The following is a 23,770-nucleotide window of genomic DNA, read 5'->3' as shown; positions in this document are numbered from 1 at the left end:
TGACTTATTTAGTTCAATCTTGTTTATGTACCCAACAATATTAAATGTTGTTAAACATGGCAAGAGGGTGAAGCAAAGTAAAACTACCTATCTAGTCAAGTTTAAATAAGGTCGGAAGCAACGAACAACATTTCTGGTAAATCCCCATACGCATATTTTAGGTTTGGTATTGTTCTGCCCTAAACATAATTTTAGAGTTATGAAACATGCAAAAAAGTGCACCAAGTTAAACTAGGCATTTTTCTACCCCAAATGCATATAAAGTTTGTTAGAAACCGAGCTACGGTTATTTAGTTATGCATTAAGTCATTTTAGCAAATTATTTAAACAAATTTAAACAAACAGCATTTTAAATATTTCAAAAATAGATGAAAGTTGCATATTATTAAACTAGACAAAATTCTAAGCATTTTTCATATATTAAGTTTCTACATGTGATGCTTAGTTTGTGAGTTAAAATATGCATGAAGTTCAAGGGTGTTTCTGCAAAACTGTTTTACTGGAATAAAAGATAAATTCGCAGAAACTGGGAAAAATGTAGAAGTGGGCCGAATCTGGGACAAGCCCAACATCAGGAAGGAAAAAAATAGGTGGGGCCCTGGGTGGCCTCACCCATGGGCCTTGGCCCATCTTCAGAGCAACCGACTAGGGACAACGGGGCTGGGCCTCCTAGGCCGATCGAAGCAGGGGGGGCGCTGAGCCTGTGCGTCGCGGTCAACGGGAGCGGCGCACGTTCGTCCTCGCGTGGTCGAAGCAGAAGGGGCCGGGGCGAAGCAGAACAACGCGGAAGGCGCCGGTGACCGGGATCGGAACTCCGGCGAGTGGGACGAAGGGGCGGATTCGGGTGCTGGATGGCGTTGAAGGCCGACGGATGGGAGTTCCAGGCGGGGTCGAGGCAGAGGCGGCGTCCTCTGTCTGGAGTGCTGCCGTTCGATGCAGCGGAAGCAGAGGAGCGGCGACAGCGGGCTGTCGACGGGAACGGGGCCGGAGAAGGTCGTGGGGGTCTGGAAAAAGGCGCGGCGGCGGTGATCCCCTCTAGATCCGACGCGGCTTGGGGCTTGGCAAGCTCGCATGAGGTCGGAACTAGAGAACGGTGACTCCTGTCCATGGCGTCGGGGCAGAGCTCCTTTGCGTTCCTGCATAAGCAAGAGAAGGAGAGAGAGGGGGGATTAGAGCAAAGGAGGGAGGAGAAGGTAGGAGAAAGAAGAAGGGCGTAGGTGAGGGCGATGGCCTGGCCATGGTCGTCGGCGCGATGAGGTCTCGGGCGCGAGGGGACTGACGAGCGGCGCTGGTTGGTTGCGTGCAGAAAAAGAGGTGGGTTGGATGGATCCCGAGGGAGAAGGGACAAGAGTGGTAGCGGCACTAGGAATTAGGGAGTATGGGACAACTCTCCTCAATTTTAGGGTTGGTCTGAATATATAGCAGACAGAAGGGGTTTTTAGGTGCGTCCGATCGTCATCGAACGGCTCCGGGTCAAATGGGTAGTCAAAAGAAGAAACGAAAGAAGTATCGTGGTATTTTAGGGTTGATCCGGACTCAACTGTTACGACTGAGGGGGACGGTTTAGGGGTATCTCGTCCCTCCGATTAAAATCGGACGGTCAGGGTAAATAGGCTAGGGAGTCCAATTAACAAAACGGAGACGTTTTGTAGACGTTTGGGGATGATCCGGACCCAACGGTGACAACTGCCCGGGTCGTTTCCGGGGAAGTTTCGGACGCGCGCGTGAGGGGTTCGATGTACTGTGCAAAGAGGGTTTCAGGGTCTGGCGGTTGACAGCAGACTATGCAGAAAGCTTTGGGCTGAGAGAAGAGAAGAGATAGAGACCCGGCGGCTGTTTCCGGAGACCGAAAACTTCCGATGTTAGACCAACTATATTGCCGCTATAGTTATCCGTTGGGCTATCAAACGGACTCCGAACGCGATGAAATTTGGCAGGCGGTCTACTGACAACAAAACAACACCACACGCCAACTTTCATCCCATTCCGAGAACATTTTCCGGACACTAATAAAATACTATTTCGGACATGCCGCGGGCGCGTGCAAGTGTGTTAGGGCTCAGAACAGACAACAAAGAGAACAAGGAGACCGGGACGGATGCAAGTTTTAAAACATGATGATGCAATGCACATGATGACATGATAAGATGCAACACACAAGCAAGTGACACGACAACGACAACGAATAACTGGAAGACACCTGGCACATCGGTCTAGGGGCGTTACAACACTCCACCACTACGAGAGGATCTCGTCCCGAGATCTAGAATGGCACCGGAGGGAAAAACGGAGGAGAAAGAGAAGAGGTAAACTACGTTGCTTCTTTGACAAACGAGTGAAACCACAAACCTCGAAAAGGTTAAGCCATTTCGAGAAAAGAATACAACGGCGATGAATGAAGTTGAAAACACTCCATTAGAAAAGAGGGACAAGGAAGAACAACTTCGAGCAGCACTCCGGTTGTGAAGAAAAGGAATTGAATAAGAACTTGGTAAGATGAGAAGATACTTGATGAAATCACAAGACACTGCCTTTGGAACTATTGAATGAATGGAACAAGGGGTAAGAAAAATCTCAGACAGCACTCCGGTTGAAAAGAGATGCAAGGCTTGATAAGGCGAAAAGAACTTGAGCCAAAAGGGCACAACACTACGGTTAAATGGATAGGCATGGAAAGAACATGATCCTGACAAAGCAAGAAGATGGGTTGGAGAGAGCAACATCACAATGCCTCCGGAACGAAGGGAAACAAGATCTTGAGAGAGCACGGTTACAACAAATGTTAGAACGGAGTTGTTAGAAAACCAACAACGAAAATAATAAGCTTGATATGGTCTTATGGAATACATCTCAAATCATGAGGTGACCACCTGCCACTCACGGGAAAAGAATTGGATTGATATGAACGAGGAGACGAGAAACTTATTTCACCGGGAGGATAAATGAAGAACTTGGGTCCTATATTATCACCATTAATAGCATTACTCCTTAGGGAAAGCTTTAGGTGAAATATAACCTAAGATAATTCCAATGACGAGATTGATGGATTTAAAATATCTCATTCTTGACAACATGTGAATCATGAAAAATGAACACAAATTATCAACAATGACATAATACCACCTCCAATGATAGGGAAGAAAGAATTGCACTCCGGATAGCAAGATGAAGAAAACTTGAGCTTCTTAGCAAAGACTGTCGATGAACACTTCAAGAAGGAATTAAATCCTTGATGAATCCATCATGTAGAACCTCCATGAAGAACTCCGGTAAACAAAAGAATGCTCAAACGGAAGGCAAGAGAAGATGGAAACACAAGGTGAAGACTTGCAATGATTTAAATGAATCTCCGTGGTGATGTAATTGCGAGAGCTGGGATCTCCGGGAAAAGAAAAGATAAAGCATCTCGAACTGAGAATATGATATGATGAACCACTCCGGAAAAAAAGGGAATTAATCACTTGGATGGAACAAGAATAAGAATTATGTTATGCGTATCCTTCAACAATTTAATTGCTGACAAGCAACAGATTTGGCATACTACTTATCCTCGTAGAAAGATTAAGATAGATATAGCGCGAACTTGAGAAAGTCTTCAACAATCCACCGGTAGAATTTGAAAAGCACGAATGCATAGATATGATACACGAAGGAAGAAAACTCTTGAATGAACCACCGTAATAATTGAACAACAAATGAAGTAAAGGGATGAATCACCGGTAAGAATTAGCAAATGAACGAAGATACATGAGAGAGTTTAGGTGCAAGTGAACAAAGAAAACACGAGCTGATTTAGATAATACTTGAACGATGCACCGATAAGATTTGGAGAAACAATAGTTGATTGATGAGAATGAATAAATCTTCTGAAATGATGGACTCCGGATAATCAAACTGAAAATACTCTGAACTACTCCGGATGGGTGAAAAGAATATCCCACAATCGCAAATAATTATGAGAGGATGGCAACAAGCTAGCATCACGAATTTTCACGAGAACGGATATGATTGAAGAGAAAATTATTCCTTGGTCTTTAAATGTTGAGAATGATGACGAGAAACACCACCATGAATTATTTAGACACTCTAGAAGAATCAAAACGGAGAGGTTGAGCCAACGGTGAAAAGATTTTGACAGATCTTGGAGAAGACATTTGACTGATGATAAATCATTCTTACGTCAAACTTCGAAAAGAATTTTAGAGTAACGCCGGGAAAATAAGAAGAGTGAGGTAAGATCCTGGGAAAAGACCTATGGGTTAGTGCCCACTCAAAAGAAACATCGTAGAATGATTGCTTGAAAAGAGAGATTCCACCGGTTGAAATAAATGGCTTGAATGAAGGAACATCCTCGAAAGATCTTGAATGAATGCAGAGTGAAAACATGAATCTCCGAGATAGCTAGAGCACTCCGGAACAATTGAATAGCGAGAAGTGGATGACTATGAGGTGCACCGGTATGATAAAACTTCCGAAACAAGGAAAAGATATGATCAACACCAAAAGCTTGAATTGAATCCACCGGAGAAGAAAAAGAATGAAGAATGGTTAACTTGAGACACTGTTAGCATGTTCATGAGAATCACCAGATAAAAATATTGACGAAGAAAATGGAGAGACTTCCCAAGAATAAAAGGATACTTGATAAAGAAATCCGAGTCCTCGAAGAAGAAGGGTGGGAGGGCGGGAAAATAAAGGCAACTTGGAGACGGATGAAACAAACACCGTTGAGAAGAACTGATAATTGATCTTGCGAATGTTGAAGTGATCGGATCCACTTGAAGAGAAGCACGCCGGTTAAAAAGGATTGACAAAACAATCTTGATGATCAAGAAGGATTAGTATTCACATAAAAATATGAGAACACTGCTTAGGAACAGGTATGGAACCAACATTTGACTTCGAAGCAACTCGAATACCCCAACTCAAAACAAAACAAAGGATTGGCTTGCAAAATAAGCCAGAACAAACATATGATAGAGATTTCGTCCGAAGTTTTCGTGGTGGGGCCTACACGGGCTCGATCGTACAACACCATCATGTACAAGGCAGTGCACATGACATACGAAGCGTCCCCGAGTCGGCATAGCCAAGGACTCTTTAAGACACAACGAGACCACTATAAAACCAACCGTGAATAGGCGAACCACTAGACGTCGAACCCCAATTTCACATCAAACATCCGTCAGAAAGATATCCTAAGAGCTACTTGAATTCCCACTTATAAACTCCCGAAACTTTCCAGTTATGCAATCAGGTGTTGGGGATACAGGGGAAGCATAATATCTCACCAAAAACTAGCAAATTCTACATCCAGCTGTATCCATCCTTCAACACATAACAAGGAAACCTTCGGAAATCATCTACCTCAACCTTCGAAAAGCATCCGTTATACAAGTTATGGCAATACTCCCAAACTCCCGCCCCAGTACTGTGTGGCGTCGAGGTTATGTCACCAACAACTGCAGAAAAGAGATTTTCGATGTCGGCGAAACTAAACTCAGGTATTCCAGAACTGCAACAATAAAATTGTGATGATAACACCTCGGAGCTCAAGTCCCCGGGACACTGCCACAACCCCTAAATGACAGGAGGCACCAAGAACAATGTTCTCATCACAAATCCATCGAAACGATTCCAAGATACCCGCGTGATCCTAAAAAAAATTTAGTGAAATTTTAGAAGAGAAGAGTCAAAACTCTATGTCAGGATGCCTCACCAGAGCGACGAAGGGACTCAGGAGTAAAAAGAATTCCTAAACTCTCCGATATATAATTCCTAAATGACTCAAAACATTTTTCTAGACTCAACAACGGCAGCTAATTCGATCAAGCAGGGGGGCTCCTAAGGTCGGGGACGGCTCTGATTACCAACTTGTAACGCCCTCGATGCGGCTATATCTCCCACGTGTCGAAGCACGACTTAGAGGCATAACCGCATTGACAGCAATGTCGCAAGTGAGGTAATCTTCACACAACCCATGTAATACATAAGGGAAAGAGATACCTAGTTGGCTTACAATCGCCACTTCGCACAATACATGAATAAAGCATTATAACATCCAAATACAATCAAGGTCCGACTACGGAACCAAAATAAAAGAAGAACCCCAAATGCGACACGGTCCCCGATCGACCCCAACTGGGCTCCACTACTGATCAACTAGAACGAAACAACACAAAGGACAAGATCTTCATCGAGCTCCTCTGAGCTTGGTTGCGTCATCTGCACGGTCTCATCGGCACCTGCAAGCTGGTTTTGGAAGTATCTGTGAGTCACGGGGACTCAGCAATCTCACACCCTAGCGATCAAGATTATTTAAGCTTATGGGTAAGGTAAAAGGTATGAGGTGGAGCTGCAACAAGCGACTAGCATATATGGTGGCTAACATACGCAAATGAGAGCGAGAAGAGAAGGCAAAGCACGGTCGATAAAAGTATGATCAAGAAGTGATCCTAAAACAACCTACGTCAAGCATAACTCCAACACCGTGTTCACTTCCCGGACTCTGCCGGAAAGGGACCATCACGGTAACACACGCGGTTGATGTATTTTAATTAAGGTCAACTTCAGGTTCTCTACAACCGGACGTTAACAAATTCCCATCTGCCCATAACCACGAGCACAACTTTCGAAAGTTCAAATCCCTGTAGGGGTGTCCCAACTTAGCCCATCACAAGCTCTCACGGTCAACGAAGGATATACCTTCTCCCGAGACATTCCGATCAGACTCGGCATCCCGGTTATACAAGACAACTTCGACAATGGTAAAACAAATCCAGCAACACCGCCCGAATGTGCCGACAAATCCCGATAGGAGCTGCACATATCTCGTTCTCAGGGCACACTCAAACGAGCAGTCCGTACAACTAAAACCAGCCCTCGAGTTTCCCTGAGGTGGCGCTGCAAGGGGCTCTAGTTTGGACCAACACTTGGAGGAGCACTGGCCCCGGGGGGTTAAAATAATGATGACCCTCAGGAGCGTGACTCCCAAGGGAAAAGAAAAGGCTAGGTGGCGAATGGTAAAACCAATGTTGGGCATTGCTGGAGGAGTTTTATTCAAGGCGAATTATCAAGGGGTTCCCATTACTACCCAACCGCGTAAGGAACGCAAAATACGGGAACATAACACCGATATGATGGAAACTAGGGCGGCAAGAGTGGAACAAAACACCAGGCATAAGGCTGAGCCTTCCACCCTTTACCAAGTATATAGATGCTTTAATTAACTAAGAGATATTGTGATATCCCAACAAGTAAACATGTTCCAATAAGGAACAACATCTCCATGTTCCAACAAGGAACAAACTTCAATCTTCACCTGCAACTAACAATGCTATAAGAGGGGCTGAGCAAAGCGGTAACATAGCCAAACAACGGTTTGCTAGGACAAGGTGGGTTAGACGCTTGGTTCAACAATATAGGAGGCATGATAAGCAAGTGGTAGGTATCGCAACATAGGCTTAGCAAAAGAGCGAGCATCTAGCAAGCAAAGATAGAAGTGATTTCGAGGGTATGATCATCTTGCCTTGGATCCCGCAAGGAAGTAGAACGAGTCCATGAAGAATCCAAACGGATGTTGTCGAACGAATCCTCACAACACAACGTTACCGGATTACCGAGACGAAGTACACCGGAAAGAAGGCAAACAACATAGTAAACAACCAACGCATCAACATGGCATGATGCACAAACAAATATGGTGCATATCCGGTTTAATGAAGCATGGCATGGCAAAGTGCACAAACAACACTACAAGTTAAGTGGAGCTCAATATGCAACGAGTTGCATATTGACGGAACACCGCGTGACTTATTTAGTTCGATCTTGTTTATGTACCCAAAAATATTAAATGTTGTTAAACATGGCAAGCGGGTGAAGCAAAGTAAAACTACCTATCTAGTCAAGTTTAAATGAGGTCGGAAGCAACGAACAACATTTCCGGTAAATCCCCATATGCATATTTTAGGTTTGGTACTGTTCTGCCCTAAACATAATTTTAGTGTTATTAAACATGCAAAACAAGTGCACCAAGTTAAACTAGGCATTTTTCTACCCCAAATGCATATAAAGTTTGTTAGAAACCGAGCTACGGTTATTTAGTTATGAATTAAGTCATTTTAGCAAGTTATTTAAACAAATTTAAGCAAACATCATTTTAACCATTACAAACATAGATGAAAGTTGCATATTATTAAACTAGACAAAATTCTAAGCATTTTTCATATATTAAGTTTTTACATGTGATGCTTAGTTTGTCAGTTAAAATATGCATGAAGTTCAAGGGTGTTTCTGCAAAACTGTTTTACTGGAATAAAAGATAAATTCGCAGAAACTGGGAAAAATGTAGAAGCGGGCCGAATCTGGGACAAGCCCAACAGCAAGAAGGAAAAAAAGGTGGGGCGCTGGGTGGCCTCACCCATGGGCCTTGGCCCATCTTCAGAGCAACCGGCTAGGGACAGCGGGGCTGGGCCTCCTAGGCCGATCGAACCAGGCGGGCGCTGAGCCTGTGCGTCACGGTCAACGGGAGCGGCGCACGTTCGTCCTCGCGTGGTCGAAGTAGAAGGGGCTGGGGCGAAGAAGAACAACGCGGCAGGCGCCAGTGACTCACGGAGGGGAGTTCCAGGCGCGGTCGAGGCAGAGGCGGCGTCCTCTGTCTGGACTGCTGCTGTTCGACGCAGCGGAAGCAGAGGAGCGGCGACGGCGGGCTATCGAAGGGAACGGGGCCGGAGAAGGTCGTGGGGGTCGGGAAAAAGGCGCGACAGCGGTGATCCCCTCCAGATCCGACGCGGCTTGGGGCTTGGCAAGCTCGCACGTGGTCGGAACTAGAGAACGGCGACTCCTGTCCATGGCGTCGGGGCAGAGCTCCTTTGGGTTCCTGTGGAAGCAAGAGAAGGAGAGAGAGAGGGGGGGATTAGAGCAAAGGAGGGAGGAGAAGGTAGGAAAAAGAAGAAGGGCGCAGGTGAGGGCGATGGCCTGGCCATGGTCGTCAGCGCGATGAGGTCTCGGGCGCGAGGGGACTGATGAGCGGCGCTGGTTGGTTGCGTACAGAAAAAGAGGTGGGTTGGATGGATCCCGAGGGAGAAGGGAAAAGAGTGGCGGCGGCGCTAGGAATTAGGGAGTATGGGACAGCTCTCCTCAATTTTAGGGTTGGTCTGAATATATAGCAGACGGAAGGGTTTTTTAGGTGCGTCCGATCATCATCGGACGGCTCCGGGTCAAATGGGTTGTCAAAAGAAGAAACGAAAGAAGTATCGTGGTATTGTAGGGTTGATCCGGACTCAACTGTTATGACTGAGGGGGCCGGGTTAGGGGTATCTCGTCCCTCCGATTAAAATCGGACGGTCAGGGTAAATAGGCTAGGGAGTCCAATAACAAAACGGAGACGTTTTGTAGACGTTTGGGGATGATCCGGACCCAACGGTGACAACTGCCCGGGTCGGGTCCGGGGAAGTTTCGGACGCGCGCATGAGGGGTTCGATGTACTGTGCAGAGAGGGTTTCGGGGTCTGGCGGTTGACAACAGACTGTGCAGAAAGCTTTGGGCTGAGAGAAGAGAAGAGATAGAGACCCGGGGACTATTTCCGGAGACCGAAAACGTTTGATGTTAGACCGACTATATTGCCGCTATACTTATCCGTTGGGCTATCAAACGGACTCCGAACGCAATGAAATTTGGCGGGCGGTCTACTGACAACAAAACAACACCACACACCAACTTTCATCCCATTCCGAAAACATTTTCCGGACACTACTAAAATACTATTTCGGACATGCCGCGGGCGCGTGCAAGTGTGTTAGGGCTCAGAACGGACAACGAAGAGAACGAGGAGACCGGGATGGATGCAAGTTTTAAAACATGATGATGCAATGCACATGATGACATGATAAGATGCAACACGCAAGCAAATGACACGACAACGACAACGAATAACTGGAAGACACCTGGCACATCGGTCTCGGGGCGTTACACTGATCTCTCTTCTATTCGGGTTAAATGAATTTGCTAAACTCTAACATTATGTTCTCGTAACAACTTTCTCCCTGAGAGCCCCTTATTACAGATGATCGCCTACTGCACCAGAAGAATCCGAAGTTACTCTCCAATGTTCTCTTGAGACTTTATGCCGTCGATTTTGCAATTCCCTCCCATTGATAAACCCCTACGGATAATCACATATACTCGCCATTCATACAATGTTTCCTAGTTGATCTTGTTGTTACAAGATACCCCGAAATTATCTCCATTGTTCCGAAAATCCTTTGAGCTTACCGCCTTGTGGTTCTTATCGCATGAATACCCGTATGGATAATTCCCCGCACTTATGGAGTATCCATTCATCCCAATTGTTCGTATGCTTCATAAGATACTCTGAAATACTATCCGACCTTCTGAGGATCCTCTTCGAACTATTTCTCTGCAAGTACTTGTATGCTTACATTATGGATGCTCCCATATGACTATCAATATTCATTGTATCTTTTGACACCGTCATTTTGATCCTATTGATTCAACATGTGTGCGAATGCACACAATCATTTTGAACATGAGCTAGTTATCGACCAATCAAATTGACGTTGATTGTATCCCTAATGTCTATTCAACTTATCCATTCCTAATCAGACCATTGGCTTCTGATCCCTTGATTTGTAAATGATAATTCCTTTGTTATCTAAGCATCGAATTATTCAGATGTCCTATAATGTGTTGCATTTGTAATCTTTCCTCCTCTTATTGAGTACCGATACTCACATCAGCTCCATTGTGGACCGCCAATCCCATTGGTGGGTTATCATCCGTTAGTATCCTTCACAGTCAAAATTCTTGTGAGTTATTCCCATGATACATAATGTCTTTGACAATCTGTATCTTCTGCTTTGTCCACAATGCTCTACTTCCGAGCTTGAGTTATTTACTCCTGAAGTTTGTGGTATACGTTCCTAAGATGCACTGATGGGATGAACCTATGCGTTTTCTAATCTTTGAGAACCCGGAAACTACTGCGGGTCATACTCTACTTGTGTTATGTCAGCTAAGATTTCAACACTACAACTTTGTCGAAAACAAGAAGTGAATGAAAGGTTATGTGTTGGATATGTGGGAGTCGACCTTGAACTTTGTGTTCATGCCAATGGACACGAGGTAGATCCTATCATGGAAGCTTCTTGTAGTAATAACTATTCCTTGATAAAATATCATTTGGTATCTGTGAATTGATCCTTTACAATCGTGGTTCCGACCATACTTTCTCCTTGATTTCATTTCTCAGACAAGTTAAAGTACTTATCTTCTGCAGATCAATACATATCTACAACCCCTATTTTCGATCTTCCTTCGAGTATTACCCTACGGTATCTCGAGAATATCAAAGAGCTATGTTGCTTCATATGAGTCTTCATCTTGTATTTCTTTTCACCATTTCTAGATTTCCTTCGGGTTCTGAGTTATTAGTCACTCGGGAACACCGATAAGTCAATCGACTCGGCACTCTGATTCAATAACTCTAAGTATTTTTCGTTGCTTACGAGTTTAATAATCCTTCAAGTCATTCCTACCGGGTCCTTCCCAGAGCAAAGATTTTGACGGTGAGCTAATCTTATGTTGATCTTCCTCGTCATATCATTTGTCCTTGAACAACAAGCTTGATTTCGATTTTGTGTCATATCCATGGTTCTGATAACTTTTCGCTTCATCATTCCGTTGACTTGATGCCATCGCCGATCGGTTACATCTTCCTAAAACCTCTCGACAAATGTGTTGTGATCATCATCAACATTCTGAGGTCTTCCAAGATATCTATCGAATTCTTGATGAGAAATATCATCCTTTGCCCTCAATGATTTGGGCTATCATCGACAACATTATTGCATTCCCTCCAACACAAAACTTTTTCTTGTTTTGTATTGTACCTTGAGTTCCTTGCTATCCAACTTATGTTCTGTTCTACCGTGCAGTATTACCATCTTTGATGTCAAGAATGTTGTGAGGATTGCTCCACCTCTTAAGAATTCTTGATATAGCAACACTTCTCGCCATCTTCGTTCTTTTCTTTGTCCCAGTGTCGTTTCTAACAAGAGTACCGACAAATGAATTATGATGTGTAATTTCAAAAACTTCTAGCAACCCTATTGCTTGAAGCTAATGGTTGATAGCTTGATTCTTAGTCTATTGTTTATTGAATCACCATTCTAACATTAATCATGCTACTTAGTCCATCCTTCTAGCTGCACGTTTCGCTCAATGTATACTCATGGATGTTCTCCTCGAACATACTTCGTTATCTACTTTGGTGTGTTCAAGATTATCTCCTTGTTCACATAATTGTGCGAATCCAGCTTTGGAAATCTCAATTCATTGTCGCTGAGTTCATCAGCCACCCCCTCATCCTCTCCTTGGGTTAATGATGAACTCATGATTCAGAACTTGCTTCCATAGTTCATTTCCCGAAAATCTTACAATGTCATCTCGTCAATTGCGTTGCACCTTTTCTTTCTCAGGCATCTTGAATCTGAAGTATCCTGACACAAATCGGACCTGAATTTCGGTCAAGTATGATGGTTGGAACATATTTCCAAGAGTTATAACATTGTTCTTTAACCCGATAAGGTGATTTCATCCTAACACACATGCTCGAAGGGCCTATTGTTATAGTTTCCTTTCTAGCAAGGTTTGTCATTCTTCCATGAGTCTATACCTACTAATAAAGCAAGGTGTGTTTCGCTAATTTTTTTCATCCGTTCACCCATATTATAATTTTAATCTTTTTAGATTTTCTACTATCCGAGGTGGTACTAATTTTTCATCCGTTTACAACTAAAAGACGATTCGTATAGACGCAACGGGCCTGCCTCCACTCGAAACTATACGGGCTGCGACCACGCTCTAGAAGCTGGTAAAAATCGCTTGGGATAGAATTTGGACTGGGCCACGAGCACTATAAGAGAATAAAAATTGTGCAGCGTGGGTGGATCGATCTCCTGACCCGACGTCCTGAGCCAAAAGCAGCTGCCAACTCAACTATCTCCTTCTATTGTAAAAATATAGGATTCATAGTTTGATTAATAGTCCCACATTGCTATTTTACATAAAATTCCACTAATTTATATATGTTAGGAGTTAAAAGAATCAACAAGCGAGCCATTAAAAATAGATGGTACAATAATGGTCTCGTTTACCTAGTAGGAACCAAAAACAAAAAAATTAATTGTCGTGGCTGCATGTGACAATAACAGATTTCGTGGGAAAAAATACGGCATTAATTATTCCAAAGAAAGGAAGGTGCTTGGTGCCTGCCATGGATGGCTAAATCGTAAATGGCTACCTAATTTTAAGCAGTCTTTGCAAAGAAAAGGAAGAAACCGAGGTGGGTGCCATGGCCAAATTCAATAGAACATAATTAAAATGGTTATTAATTAAGCCGACCATAATAGAAAGAGGTGATGAATATAGATTAGACCGGCACCTTCTCATATGTTATTGGTGAGGCGTGCATACCACGTTAAAAAAGTGTTCTCACGTTTTATTTTTTGTGTCATTTTCAATGTCTTTTGACTTTTGAAAAATCATATTCAATTTTTTTAAAATTGTTCATGCATCTTAAAATGTTTGTGTCACATTATTCAGAAATTGTTCATGTATGGAAATAATATTTATAAAATATGAAACAAATTCGCCATTTTCTTAAAAAAACATGTAAATCTAAAAGGTGTTCATGTTCTTAAAATTATATTCATAATTAAAAAATATCCATGCCCTTTAAGATATTCCATGTGATTTAAAAGGTGGTTGTGTTTCAAATAGAATGTTGATGCATTTTGATTTTTTTTAAAGTCAGTGGGTGTATGAGGGACTACGCGTAGGCAATACCTCAGGAAGGGTGGCCTTCATGCCCCGTCTCGACGAGATTAGGTAAAAAACTATTAAACATTCACTTGCAATGGCGTAGTTTTGTGAGAGATGTGAGTGCGGTGGCCGAGGTCATCACCTTTGGATTGAGCATATTTGCACGCATTGCAATTAGGTCGATAGCTTGACCATCGGTGAGGGCAGGATGGAGGATAAACGACGACACAGATGAGATACTATGATCAAATAGATAACATGCACTGGTGTATGGGTCTTGAGTCATGCTTATTCTGCAAGAAGTATGCGATTTTTTCTCCCGTTGCAATGCACGGGCATGTTTGATAGTAATTTGTAAAACTTAATCTATGAGTTTTTCCCGATGGATCCCTTGTGTATCCAAGGTCTGATCTTTACCCCGTGACCATGTCAATGATATCTCGAAGATTGTCTGTGGTACTCCAATTTTCAACAAGAACATTTGAAGCTCAATGCTAAATGTTTCCTGCTCAATTACCCAAACACCATTGTATGGGTAATGTCATGAAATTTCTCTCCCCTTACCTAAAGAGTTTTCTACATTATATCATGTCATGGATATCATACTCTGCTTGTCCTTGGGAAGGATATACCCTTGAAATATGTGTTTAAACACATTTTCTTTTCCATTGTACTGTTTAAACACACTTCTCGCCATCTTCGTTCTTTTCTTTGTCCCAGTGTTGTTTCTAACCGGAATATCGACAAATGAATTATGATGTGTAATTTCAAAACTTCTAGCAACCCTATTGCTTGAAGCTAATGGTTGATAGCTTGATTCTTAGTCCATTGTTTATTGAATCACCATTCTAACATTGATCATGCTACTTAGTCCATCCTTCCAGGTGCACGTTTCGGTCAATGTATACTCATGGATGTTCTCCTCGAACATACTTCATTATGTACTTTGGTGTGTTCAAGACTATCTCCTTGTTCGCATAATTGTGGGAATCCATCTTTGGAAATCTCGATTCATTGTCACTAAGTTCATCGGCCATCCCCCTCATCCTCTCCTTGGGTTAATGATGAACTCATGATTTGGAACTTGCTTCCATAGTTCAGTTCCCAAAAATCTTACAATGTCATCTAGTCAATTGCGTTGCACCTTTTCTTTCTCAGGCATCTTGAATCTGAAGTATCCTGACACCAATCGGACCTGAATTTTGGTCAGGTATGATGGTTGGAACATATTTCCAAGAGTTATAATATTGGTCTTTAACCCGATAAGTTGATTTCATCCTTACACACCTGCCCAGAGGGCCTATTGTTATAGTTTCCTTTTCTACCAAGGTTAGTCATTCTTCCATGAGTAATTTGTAAAACTTATTCTATGAGTTTTTCCCGATGGATCCCTTGTGTATCCAAGGTCTGATCTTTACCCCGTGACCATGTCAATGATTTCTCGAAGATTTCTGTGGTACTCCGATTTTCAACAAGAACATTTGAAGCCCAATGCTAAATGTTTCCTGCTCAATTACCCAAACACCATTGTATGGGTAATGTCATGAAATTTCTCTCCCCTTACCTAAAGAGTTTTCTACATTATATCATGTCATGGATATCATACTCTGCTTGTCCTTGGGAAGGATATACCCTTGAAATATGTGTTTAAACACATTTTGTTTTCCATTGTTCTGTAATTTTCTCCTTCTTAGGTAAACACCTCGGTGTACAATTCTGTCAGTAAGACCCTGTTACTATTGTTGTTGACATTCTGGTAACCACCGATGGATGAGAACTTTGCCTATTAGTATGCCTCGTTCAACGAGCAGGAAGATGATTCTCTTCATCCCTCGCCCTTGGTACCGATGTTGTTGCCGACATGACTGACTTGCTATCCGCTGACATGTCTTGCCTACATGGTCATGCAAGACGTCACCGCCCTTCCTACAGTTAACTCACATGGTGGGCCCATAACCCACAGGTCCCAGGATCGAAACCTGACTCTCTTGTACACCTCTATCTCCGAAGTTATCCCTCGCGTTTGACTTTGTATGTAATTCATGGGGTCACTTTCCCAGTAAAATATTCTGGTATCATACGCAATATTTATTCTCGTTGCTCTGAACCCCTTTCTCGCCTTGCGTCAGGCATCGATCGATTGCCTGCCCGCTTGAAACTTCCCATTATACCTCCTTACTTTGCTCTCGATATTCTTAAGTTTCAATTCGAGAGTTACTTCCTGCCACCTTCCCCGATGATATCTACCAAATAGTCTACCTTGCGGAGGTCCATTCTTCCGGCATACCCCCTTATTCTTCGTAAGTACGACGGAGTTCCCGAAGAAAGGATGCCGACTTCATCATGATGACCTGAAGCAGAGAAATAAAGACATCAACGAAAGGGATTAACTTCTTCGAGAAGAGCAGCCAAGACTGAGAAGATTCGTTAGAATTTCGTAACCAGAACTTTCCCCCTTACTCCCCTCTTAAATCTCAGGACGAGATTTCTTATAGTGGAGGAGATTTGTGACACCCGGATAGGTTAGCTACAGTGACCACATGCTATTGTGCCATGTCATCATGATCATCATATTTAAGTTGCATTTAGAAAATAATTCCACTCTCAAATTGGTTCGAACTCAAATTTAAACTATAAAGTCCCGAAATTATTTCACCACACACTAGGACAAAAATGTGTACAATATTCTAAATAATCCCCTAGTAATTGTCGAAGTGAATCCAACATCCGTTGAATTTTTAAATTAACCACAGAAACTTTTTGGTGGACCAATAACATTTAAATTGGCATCTTCAAAATAAACAATTATTTTAAACCATTACAAATGTCCTAAAACTTTTTGTGCAGCTCTGGTATGTTACTAAGTATTTATGTGAAAAGTTTAAACTAAAAGAAAAATCATTGGACATCTAAATTAATTGGAAAACAGGAGCTAAATAAATTCACAGAAAAAGAATAAGAGAAAGTCTACTATACACTATTGGCCTCATGCTACAGTGCAGCCCGACCCGTCCAGAGGCATTCTTTAATCTCTGTACAGAGGAGAAGGTAGAACCTGTGTGTGGCGAAGATCCACGCCGCCATAGCCGCTGCCGTCGCCATGTCGATCATCCGGTGGAACACCGTGATGTATAAAACACTCCCCGACGCGTTAGACGAACCCTAATCCCCTCGCCCTCTCCTCGCGCCTCGTTCTCGCTTTGTTCGTTGACCGAGATGTGCCGCCATGGCCATTGTCTTCCTCGCGGCCACCGGCCTCCCCGTCACCTGAGAGCATGCCCTGGAGCTTCAACGCCTCCGACTCCACCAACTATGTGCATTGGTTCGAGCACGGATGCCCTGCTGCCTCGCCATCGTGTCGTCTTCTCCGCCACCGCCGCCGCATCTTGTCGTCGAGCTCGTCGCGCCCGGCCACCCCCATGCTCCCCGACTTCGCCATTGGACTTGCGTGAGCATCCCCTCCGTTTCCCCCTTGTTTCCCCTTTGAATCCATCACCGTAGAGGCCGTCCCCATCCGCGCGCGCCCTGCTGCACCTGATGCCGTCCCGCGACCAAAGCTCCATGTACGCGCACGAACTGCTATTGATGATTTGTTGTGGTGTATCTCCTGCTATCGCCCATGGCTGCCCCGGGAGCCGCCTTCGCCAGCCGCGCGTTGCTCCACCGACGGCCCCGCTGCTGCACTTGCCCGATGCCTTCGGCTGCTGTTGTCGCGGCCTCCAGCGCCGCCACCGCTGCTCGTTCCCTGCGACCGCTGCTGCCTGCTGCTAGCTGCGTACAGCCGTGCCGACGCCCTGGCCATGTGCCTCGCCTGCTCCCACCTCGGCCAGCCGGTGCATCACCCTTGCCCTCGCCCTCGCCCTGCACCTCCTCTGGCCGTGCTCGGCCGTGGCCAAGTTGAGCTTGCGTCCACCCCAACCATGGCCCAAGGCCACTTCACGTACGGGCCGACCATCTCTCTCTCTAGCTTAGGGGCTAATCCCCAATTAAAAAACACCTGGTTAGACTATTTTATGTTTAGTTTAGTTGTACCCCATGACATGTGGCCCTCTGTTTTAAATTAGTTTAGTTAATTCTCTTTTTGCACATGGGCAAATGACAAATGGGCCCTGCTTTGTCCCTGTTGACTAGTCAACCCTGACTGGTCAACTGTTGAATTCCACCCTGGCCCCACTGCCATACACATGGCTAGCCCCGTAGTAGGTGTAAAAACAGGATTCCGCCTATTTAGTAATTAAACGAATTAGATAGAAGAAATGTGGAAAATACTTAAAAACTTTAGAAAATCATATGAAATAAAACCGTAGCTCAGATGAAAATACTTTCTACATGAAAGTTTCTTAGAACGACGAGACGAATCCTGATACGCAACCCATTCGTCAGCCACGCATCCCTAGCATAGCGAACACGCAACTTTCCCCCTCCGGTTCATCTTTCCGAAAACGCGTAACACCAGGGATATTTTCCTGAATGTTTCCTACTTTCACCAGTACCACCTCATACCGCGTTAGGGCACCCCTAGCATCACGCTTTGTCATGTCATGCATCGTCATGCATCTGTTTGCTTAATATTTATTGTTTCTTCCCCCTCTTCTCTCGCTAGACAACAAGACCGATGCCGTTGCTGCCCAGTACGACTACGGTGTTGACGACCCCTCTCTCTTGCCAGAGCAACCAGGCAAGCCCCCCCTTGATCACCAGATATCGCCTACTCTTCTCTCTACTGCTTGCATTAGAGTAGTGTAGCATATTACTGCTTTCCGTTAATCCTATTCTGATGCATAGCCTGTCATTGTTGCTACAACTGTTGATACCTTACCTGCAATCCTAAATGCTTAGTATAAGATGCTAGATTATCATCAGTGGCCCTACATTCTTGTCAGCCTGCCATGCTATACTATCGGGCCATGCTCACGTCGGGTGTCGATCATGGTTATATACTATATACTTTATACATATTACATGTTGTAACTAAAGTCGGGTCGGCTTGTTGAGTACCCGGAAGTGATTCTGATCTTGGGGGTTGGAGGGGCAGATGGTTCCACCCAGGTAGTGGTGGGCCTGGGTTCCCGATGGGCCCCGACTGTTACTTTGAGGCGGAGCGACAGGGTAGGTTAAGACCACCTACGAGAGAGGTGGGCCTGGCCCTGGTCGGCGTTCGTGGTGACTTCAAGATAACACGCTTAACAAGATCTTGGTATTTGATCTGAGTCTGGCTACAGGCCTATACGCACTAACCAACTACGCGGGGACAGTTATGGGCATTCGATGTCGTGGTATCAGCCAAAGCCTTCTTGACGTCAGCGAGTAAGAGGCGCGCACCGGGTTGGACTGAAACGCCTGCTCTTGTATAAGGGAGGCTAGGTCTGCTCTCCGGCCGCCCTCGCAATGTGCAGGTGTGCAATGGGCGATGGGCCCAGACCACTGTGCCATAGGATTTAGACCGGCGTGCTGACCTCTCTGTTGCGCCTAGGTAGGGCTGCGACGTGTTGATCTTCCGAGGCCGGGCATGACCTAGGAAAGTGTGTCTGGACAAAGGGGATCGAGCGTTTTGGGAAATGTGGTGCACCCCTGCAGGGAAGTTAATCTATTCGAATAGTCGTTATCTTTGGTAACAGGACGACTTGGAGTTGTACCTTGACCTTATGACAACTAGAACCGGATACTTAATAAAATAAACCCTTCCAAGTGCCAGATACAACCGGTGATCGCTCTCTCACAGGGCGTTGATGGGAGGATCATCGGTTAGGATATTGCTATGTGATGTTACTTGGTGAACTTACCATCTACTCTCTTCCACATGCTGCAAGATGGAGGTGGCCAGAAGCGTAGTCTTCGATAGGACTAGCTATCCCCCTCTTATTCTGGCATTCTGCAGTTCAGTCCACATATAATACCCCTTTTCCATTTGATACCAATGCATACATATGTAGTGTAGCTCCTTGCTTGCGAGTACTTTGGATGAGTACTCACGGTTGCTTTGCTCCCCCTTTCCCCCACTTCCTATACCCGATTTCTGCGACCAGATGATGGAGTCCAGGAGCCAGACGCCACCGCCGACGACGACTCCTACTACACTGGAGGTGCCTACTACTACGTGCAGGCCGCCGACAACGACCAGGAGTAGCTTAGGAGGATCCCAGGCAGGAGGCATGCGCCTCTTTCAATCTGTATCCCAGTTAGTGCTAGCCTTCTTAAGGTAAACTTGTTTAACTTATGTCTGTACTCATATATTGTTGCTTCCGCTGACTCGTCTATGATCGAGCTCTTGTATTCAAGCCTTCGAGGCCCCTGGCTTGTAATATGATGCTTGTATGACTTATTTTTTTGTAGAGTTGTGTTGTGATATCTTCCCGTGAGTCCCTGATCTTGATCGTACACGTTTGCGTGTATGATTAGTGTATGATTGAATCAGGGGCGTCACACTTAACTTAACTAAATTGAATCAACTGCGTGTGTAGCCATGATGGTCTCCTTTCGGCAGAGTCTGGGAAGAGAACACGGTCTCGTGTTATGCTTGAACGTAAGTAGTTTCAGGATCACTTCTTGATCTTATAGCTTCTCGACCGAGCTTTGCTTCTCTTCTCGCTCTCATTTGCGTAACTTATCCACCATATATGCTAGTGCTTGCTACAACTCCACCTCACTACCTTGTCCCTACCCTTAAGCTTAAATAGTCTTGATCGCGAGGGTGCGAGATTGCTGAGTCCCCGTGACTCACAGATTACTTCCAAAACCAGATGCAGGTGCCGATGATGCCAGTGCAGGGGACGCGACCGAACTCAAGTGGGATTTCGACGAGGATTCTGGACGTTACTATGTTTCTTTTCCGAACGATCAGTAGAGGAGCCCAATTGGGGCGATCAGGGATCTTTGCATTTTGGGTTGTCTTTCTTTATTTGGTTCCGTAGTCAGACCTTGATTGTATTCTGGATGATGTAATGTTATATTTATGTTTTGTGTGAAGTGGCGATTGTAAGCCAACTCTTTATCTCTTTCTTATTCAGTACATGGGATGTGTAAAGATTACCCCTCTTGCGGCATGCCTACTATGGGGTTATGCCTCTGAGTCGTGCTCCGACACAGGGGAGATATAGCCGTATTGTGGGTGTTACAAGTTGGTATCAGAGCCTTCCCCGACTTAGGAGCCCCCCTGCTTGATCGAATCGCTGACGTTGTTGAGTCTAGAAAAAAAATGTTTTGAGTCTTATAGGATTATATATAACGGAGAGTAGGATTCTTTTTACTCCCCAGTCCCTTCGTCGCTCTAGTGAGGCCTCCTGACATAGAGTTTTGACTCTTCTCTCCTCAAATTTCATGAATGTTTTTTAGGATCACGCGGGTATCTTGGAATCTATCCGATGGTTTTGTGACAAGAACATTGTTCTTTGTGCCTCCTGACATTTAGGGGTTGTGGCAGTGTCCCGGGGAGTTGAGCTCCGAGGTGTTGTCGTCACAATTTTATCGTTACACTTCTGGAATACCTGAGTTCACCGACATTGAAAATCTCCTTTATGCAGTTGTTGGTGAGATAACCTCGACGCCACCCAGTACTGGGTGGGAGTTCGGGAGTATTGCCATAACTCAATGGATGCTTTTAGAAGGTTGAGGTAAATGATTTCCGAAGGTTTCTTGGTTATGTGTTGAAGGATGGATACAGCTGGATGTAGGATTTGCTAGTTTTGGGTGAGATATTATGCTTCCCCTGTATCCCCAACACCTGATTGCATAACCATAAAGGTTCAGGAGTTTCATAGGTAGGAATTCATGTAGCTCTAGTATGTCTTCACGCAGATATTTGGTTTGTGATTGGGTAATCCTTACCAATTATTTGATCATATACGTACCTTGTTGCTTTATTCATATATCTCTATCTAAGTGGCTTCTCAATTTATGGAAGTGTGATGATTTACTTTGGAATTCATTCGTTCATTCTTGTTCGAATGTTGCAATTTCGATCCATTGATTCAGCTTGAATATATGTCTTTCAAGATGCTAACGGATGTCAACCTCTTAAGGATGGCTCCTCCAACGCGTCAGAATCCGGAACCTCCGCCACCACCTCCACCTCCGGAGGCATGGCAAGCTATCATGGCCGCCACCAACGCCAATGCGCAGATGCTTTTGCAACTCTTGTAAGAGCGCAACCAAGGAAATCAAGGCCAAGGCAACAATCAAGCTCAGTTTGCTACCCTCAATTAGTTCCTCGCAAACTAGCCGAAGTCCTTCAGTAACCGTGTCGAGGCCACGTACGCTGACGATGGGATCGTGGATATCTGCAAACATTTTGAGTGTAGCAATGTCAAGCCTGAGGACTTTGTCAAGTTTGCTTTGTTCCAACTCAAAGACCAAGCTGCTGAGTGGTATCAACAATACAAAGATTCCAGAGGAGGTCGTGTGATTACATGGGATGATTTCCGCCGGGACTTCAAAGCTCACCACATTCCTCAAAATGTTGCTGAGAGTAAGCGCTAGGAGTTACGCAACCTTAAGCAACGCAACTTTTCTGTTTACCAATACAACATCCTATTTCAGAGGCTCGCTCGCTTCGCCAAACAAGACGTCCCTGATGAGAAGAGCATGATTTATTAATTCAGAGGTGGCCTCAGAGAAGATCTGCAACTAGCTCCCATGCTTTTTGAGCCGACCGAGTATGATGAGTTCTACAGCATGGCACTAAAGCAAGAGGCTACTCAACTCAAGTGTGATGCTTCTAAGAAGAGAGTCAGGGATGCAACTCCTTCTTCTTCTTTAACTCAAGTGGCAGCTAAGCAACAGAAGTTCTGGTTGCCTCCTCCTCCTCCGTTCCGTCAGCCTTATCAGCAAAAGAGTAAAGGTGGCAATGGATCTTCCCACCCACCCAACCCAGGCTATCAGAACAAAGCTCTGTCTCATGCTCCAAGATCAAGTGCTCCTTATCACCGTCCGCTGTCAAAGGTTACTTGCAACAAGTGTCAGCAGAAAGGGCACTATGCAAACAAATGCTTCAACCAAAGGCGTCTTCCGCCTCCTCCTCCTGTAAGATCTGCCAGCAATGCAGTGGTCAAGCATAAACCCAAGCATGTCAAGGTTAATATGATGAACGCAGATCAGATAGAGGACTCTTCAGAAGTGATCATGGGTAACCTTCCAGTTAACTCTATTCCTTCCAAAGTTCTCTTTGATACTGGTGCATCGCATTGTTTCATTTCAAAACCTTTTGCATCAAAGTATGAGTGTGATTATCAACAATTGCCTAGAACTTTATCTATTGTGTCCCCGGGCAAGCCAATGTCACCTAATATTTCCGTCCCGGATGGTTCTATCGAGATGGGCGACTACAAATTTCTGGCTTCTCCAATTGTTCTTGGTGACTCGGATATTGATCTAATTCTCGGCATGGACTAGCTTCCTAAGCAAAAGGCTCAGCTTGATTGTGCTGCCAGGCAGATTCAATTGACACACTCTTCTGAGGATGTGATCATCTTTGCCGCTCGGGATGATACCATTCGGTTGTTTTCTCTTAATGAGAAGGGCGAGTTGAATGCCATCTCTGAGATTCTAGTCGTTTGTGAATATCAAGACGTCTTTGCAGAAGAGCTTCCAGGAATGCCTCCTCACCGGCCAGTTGAATTCGTCATCGATCTTGAGCCTGGCACGGAACCTGTTTGCAAACATCCTTACAAGCTTGGACCGGAAGAGTTGAAGGAGCTGAAGAAACAACTCGATGACCAAGAGCGTATGGGTCTGATCCGACCGATTTCTTCTCCATGGGGTTGTGGTGTTCTTTTTGTCAAGAAGAAGGATGGAACGGAACGACTTTGTGTCGACTACCGTCCATTGAACAAGAAGACCATAAAGAACAAGTACCCACTTCCCAACATCAATGAGCTATTCGAGAAACTTAAGGGTGCTCAAGTATTCTCCAAGCTTGACCTCTGTATGGGTT

The sequence above is a fragment of the Triticum dicoccoides genome, chromosome 5A (assembly GCF_002162155.2).
Source record: "Triticum dicoccoides isolate Atlit2015 ecotype Zavitan chromosome 5A, WEW_v2.0, whole genome shotgun sequence".
Taxonomy (NCBI): domain Eukaryota; kingdom Viridiplantae; phylum Streptophyta; class Magnoliopsida; order Poales; family Poaceae; genus Triticum; species Triticum dicoccoides.
This window is presented reverse-complemented; position numbering follows the sequence as displayed.